The sequence below is a fragment of the Empidonax traillii genome, unplaced genomic scaffold (assembly GCF_003031625.1).
Source record: "Empidonax traillii isolate 1590-97213 ecotype Southwest subspecies unplaced genomic scaffold, ASM303162v1 scaffold6:size4315531, whole genome shotgun sequence".
NCBI lineage: Eukaryota > Metazoa > Chordata > Aves > Passeriformes > Tyrannidae > Empidonax > Empidonax traillii.
The window spans coordinates 3,193,129-3,199,128 of NW_020955199.1; positions in this window are offsets into that span (position 1 = coordinate 3,193,129).

Here is a 6,000-nt window from a genome sequence, read left to right on the forward strand (position 1 = left end):
AAATCTTTTTCCTCCTCATATTCTGAAAGCCCTGTGGCAGGTGACTGAGTCTCACTGGAAGAGAGATTAAAGAAGGCTGTTGTTTGGCAAAAGGTCTGGAATATGATAATGGAAATTACCCAGGGCTTGAGGAGGAGGAAACGTAGGAGGAGGACTTTAAAAACCCCAAAACTATTTAGCATGTAAATCCAAACAGGAGGAAGAAATATGATGGCATGACAAATTTTATTCAAAGATGAAAAGACACCAAACAAATGATGTTTTCTCAAATAAACCCCTTGATCTAAGGACATGGGGTTCCTTGGCAGTGCATCAGGGCAACATCTCTCAAGACAAGTCAGCTGATTTTATTTGTATAATAAATTCATATGTGTAATTCACAAAGGCATAAGGTAACGCAAGGGTGTAAAAGGATGTGACTGCAGGAAGTGAGATTCGTGTTCCTGGCTCTCGTGTTGCATCACAAAATTAATCTACAGTAGGTTAAGGAGAAAGGAGCTTCTGCTTGTGAGTTTTTGTTCTACACCTGTAAAAATCTGAATTGGGTCCTCTGCCAGATTCCGAGAGGCTTTGCAGTGCCTGGAAGACAAGGATTTCTGTGGTGAAAGCTTTCCCTGGCAGGTGGCAGCTACCCAAATCACAGAATCACAGGATCACTGAGGTTGGAAAAGACCTTCAGAATTCTTGAGTACAACTTGTGCCTGATCCCAAACTTGTCCCCCAGCCCAGAGCACTGAGTGCCGTGTTGCTTGGACGCCTCCTCTGCCTCCACTGCCTCCCTGGGCCACCCCTTCCAATGCCTGACCACCCTTCCCAGGAAGGAATTCCCCCTGATGTCCAAGATGCCCCTCCCCTGGCACAGCTTGAGCCCTTTTCCTCTCATCCTGTCCCCTGTTCCCCGGGATCTGAACCCAACCCCCCCTCCTGGCTCCACCATCCTCTCAGGGAGTTGCAGAGAGCGAGAAGGTCCCCCCTGAGCCTCCTGTTCTCCAGGCTGAGCCCCCCCGCTCCCTCAGCTGCTCCTCACAGGACTTACTCTCTAGACCCTTCCCGCTTTGTTCCCTTCACTGGGCTCAAAAATGATGATCCATACAGGCAGATATCTGGGAAATAACTGGCCATAAAGAGTCTGAAGCTTGGATTGAAACTGTCCAAAAGACCAGCTGAAGGACTGGGTTGTGAAAGCCAAGCCAGCAGAGACCAGATCTGGCTGCAGAGTTGAGTGTCAGCCAGAGAGAGAATCAGTAGAGAAAATATTTGCAGGTGAGAACAAAAAGGGAGTGCAGACCTGGTAACCCTACAGGGCTGATTCCTGCTTTCCAGCCAGGTTTGGCTGGGAAAAAACTGCTTGAGCAGTTGTCTTACAGACTGATCCTTTATCCTTGTAAACCTGCACTCCTACACCTTTTTCCTACTGTTAAGTCCTGTACATCCACCTGGAAACACATGCCATCTAAGTGCCTACACTGTCTGAGAAGCCACATCTGCAGCTTTGGGAATAGCCCAGGAGCCTTCAGACCTACAGAATCATGCTCCTTCAGGGGCAAACATGTGAAAATCATTATTTGTTAGGAGAGTTTGATTCACAAACTACTCTGAAAACAATGCCTTTTGGGATTCAATTGCCAGCAGTTTAATGACATATCAAAGGCAGCATGTGTAACGCTGGAAAATGACTTACACCTCCTGACACTCATCTTCAAGTTCCAGAGCTGCTGAACAGTTCAGAAATCTTCAGTTCAGGAATATGGAGCTGGGATGGATTATTCTGTGCCTCTTACACAGTGCTAAGTGGTTGAAGGCAGGACAGTCAGCTATCTTACACAAATGTGGGAAGCAGGAGAGGCCACAGGGAACAGAGCCTGAGGGCAGCAAATCCAAATAATACTTCCACAGAATGATTAGAAAGATCCCAGGAAATGTTGCTGCATTTTTCATCTCAGAGCAGTTTGGAGATGATTCTTCTGCTTCGTTTCTGTACCTAACACTGAGCCTGTTTTGCAGTATACTGTGTTTTCTGGATATTCCGACAAACTGCAGATCTGATTTGTGGTAGTTTAGAAGTAAACCCGTGAGAAAAATGAACGTAACTCAAGAGAGATTACAAGTCAGAGTTACAATTTACTAAAAAAAGGTTACAATAAATGCAATGATGCAGAGAAAAACTGGTTTTCACCCCCAACAAACAGATATATAACCCAGCACCCTGAGACAAGAACATAACAGTGTTTGTCAAGCCCTGTGCTGAACACCATGTGGCCCCCTGGGTGCAAAGTAAAAGGAAAGGAAAACCTGTTGTTCTGGGTGATGGTTGCAGTTCTGTTGAAGTCATGATCACAGTCTTGTTGAGAATCACAGTCCTATTGAAGTCCTATTGAATCTGGTTCTCCTCTGCATCCCACGAGTGATACCAGAAGACCCTAAGATTATACATGGTCAGGTTTCAGGTGGGAATGTTCAGTACCTCCTCCAGGATGGGGAGTTTCATAATAGGTGATTTCACTGTGTGAGTCATGGGATATTTTTGCAGTCTTTGATGGTCTAGGTCCTGGCAGCTGCCTATTATGCCAGTCCAATACAGCCCGTTGGCAGAGATGACCCCTCAGGCTGGGTGTGAAGGTGCTAATGCCTCCCTGAAGGGGAGTTATCACAGCTGTTATAACAGTTATTAGTGTGAAGACAAAGAAACTCCCCTCCCAGGGTTTCTTTAACACCCAGCTTGTAGCCTGAGGTGTCAGGTGTGTGCTGGGCAGCTGCTATAAATGATCCATTAACAGTCCAACAGAAATGACACAAGAGAGTAGAATACACAGTTTCTGTTATACCCACATTGTGATAAACTGGCCCCTGTAACTAGGACATGATTTCACTCCTACTGATATCAGTGGTAGACAGGCAGTGTGTTTAGCAGAAGATGAATTATCCCTTGCCTCATTAGTATAATTTTATTTTACAGCTGTGGACCAACCTTGCTCTTGCTGTCACAGGGAGATGGAAATTAAGATGTACTGCATCAGGGTGATCTGCCATACCTTGCATAGATTTCCTTCTCTTGTGTCTTTATTATATTCTCCTGTGATTTTTCCAGGACTCCTTAGAAGATTGAGGAAAGAAGGTTAGGTTTCCCTGACCCTGCTGTCCCACTACTCAGCTTTGCAGAGTGAAGAGAGCCCCCAAATGAAACAGGAGCATTAATTGCCACATCCCTTGTGAAAATGTAATTTTTATTTTTTTTTAACAATGTGGAGTGCAGCAATTCCACAGAGGATTATGAAAAATTAGGTGCACTTTAGCTCTTTCAAGGAGGTGGGTACACAGACCTTTCTTGTGCACCCAGGCAAAACCATCCAGGCTTAATCTGAACAAGTCCTGAATAAATGAAAAATTTAAAAATAATATAATGTGGCGGATAGGGTCAAGGTAAAAAAGGAGTAAAGTAAGAAAGATAGAGGATATCAATTCAGGCGATTATCACAGTCTGATTAGGATTCATTTGTCAAATGTCTGTTTAAAATTCCCTAGTTTCTGTCCCTCATTGTCTCTGGGTGTGTAAGCCGTCAGATTTAAAGTACAATAGCATTTGTAGAATAGAATAGAATAGAATAGAATAGAATTAGAATAGAATAGAATAGAATAGAATAGAATAGAATAGAATAGAATAGAATAGAATAGAATAGAATAGAATAGAATAGAATAGTGCCTTTGGGGGTTAAAGTGCTGTGATAGAGGAGGAATATCTGCATCTAACCAGGACAAGCAGAGCACCTGGGCAGCTGACAGCTGCAGGGGTCAGTGTATACAGATGAGGCTGCCCAAATAATTGTTTGGGTGTGTAGTTCAGGTCCCATGGGAGGTGGAGAAACTTTTCACATGCCTGGAAATGGCTGTGACCTTCATTCTGTCAAAAATCAGGTGTCCGAGGAGGGTTTGTGGTTTCAAGCACTGGCAGCTGTAAGGCCCTCAAAGGTGAGTGGATGAGGTGGAGAATTGGAACAGAGGAAATTCTGGAGCTTTAAAGCAAAGCTGCTGCCCAGTGCAGAGCTCTCAATCCCTGGCAAAGGTTAAGTGCTTGCAAGAAAAGGGTTGAGGTCTGCTTGGATGGATCATCCCTTCAGAGGGAAAGAAGGAAAGCAAAGGTTAAAGAGGAATTGAAAAGAATCAGCAACAATTTTAAGTCAAAATGAAGGGACAATATTAGTCTTGACTAAAGCAGGCAGAATTAGATTAGATTTGGCAGAAATAAGGCCTCTGTCCTTTAATTATAGAAACCAAAAAAATAGAAGAAAATGCATGGGTCAAGTCTTAGGGTATTACCTGATAAGTTTTAGGATTAACTAGATGTGGCCACATGTGGAATGATTTTGCCTCAAAGCATAAGGAAGATGACAAAGCACAGCACAGAGGCAAGGGTAGGATGAAGATAAGGGAGAGGGTGTGAGAGTGGAGGTTGCCACATTTACATGACACACAGCTTGTGCTGAAGTCTGAAAGTCAAGAGGGATGCAACCTTACACTAGAAAGACTGTCACTCTTACTTTTCTCTAGAAGAGTTGTTTTCCGTCTTTCCTTTTTGCACCTAATGAACTAATCTCAAATTTGCCTTTCTCTAGTGAGAGAGAAGATCATACCTTCATTATTCAATGCCATGTGGATCAGTTTTCTGAAGGTATATTAGTTGTTCTGAGTGTCCCCCAGTGATGGCTATGATTAAATGTCTACAGATTTCAAAGGCAGCAAAATCATGCCAGTGCTGAATGGAATGTCCTATCCTGTAAGTGACCAAACATGAGGATGTAATTTAATTTCAGTGCAGGTAAAAGTTCTTCGTTGAGCATGAAGGGAAGTTCAACAGTAGAAGAAATTTTTTTCCAGTTTTTTTTCTCCTTCATAATCTGTAGAATAGACATCATTACTCTGCTACTGATTGTGATTATATTTGCAGCATTGATAACTGACTTTGTGAGAGGCCAGACTTTGTGTGGTCAGTCAGAACTATGTTTCACGCTGGTAATACAAAATATCTTACTATGTTACATGCCTGAACTGAGACATTACAAAACACTGTCCCTTATTTTACTCATTTTAACTGAAGCTAAAGAAAAACCATCACTGCCATGTTGTAGAATATGCTTTCTCCCTCCTTTTCTTTAATCATAATATTTTCCATCAAAATTTCATGAAATATTATGATTACAGGAAGGTGCAATTCTACAGCCTCTAAGTTGTATCTCAGAATATGAAAGTATTTAATGTTTTGCAGCAGATTCCTGCTTGCATGACTCAATTCCCTCCCCTCCCCTCCCTCCTCTCCTCTTCCCCCCCATCCCGACCCCTCCAGTTCCTTTTTTCCATTTTTCCTTTTTTCCTTTTTTCCTTTTTTCCTTCTTTCCCGTCTTTTCACTTTTCCCCTTCTTTTCCCTTCTTTTTCCTTCTTTTCCTTTTTTCTTTTTTTCCCACCATTTTTCCTTTTTTTTCCATTCTTTCCCCCTTTTTTCCCATTTTTCCATTTCCCCCCTTTCCCCTCATTTTTCCCTTTTCCCCCGTTTCCCCCTCTTTTCCCTTTTTTGCCATTTCCCCCCTTTTTTAATTTTTTTTTCATTTTTTACCTTTTTTCATTTTTTCCATTTTTCCTTTTTCCTTTTTTTCATTTCCCCCCCTTTTTCCCATTCTTTTCCCTTTTTTCCATTTTCCCTCTTCTTTTCCCCTTCTTTCCCCCTTTTTTCCCTTTTTCCTCTTCTTTTCCATTTTTCTTTTTCCTTTTTTCCCATTGTTTTTCCTTTTTTCCCCCCTTTTCCCCTTTTTCATTTTTTCCCCTTCCCCTCCCTTTTTCCCCCCTTTCCTCCCTCTTTTTCCCTTCCCCCCCTTTGTTTTCCCTTTTTTTCCTCTTTTCTGCTTTTCCCTGTTTTCTTTTGTACTTTTTCCTTTCTTTCTTTATCATATATTTACATACCCAAGGTTCAATTTTCTTAAAATTAGTAGGTTTTTTTCCAGCTAAGAACT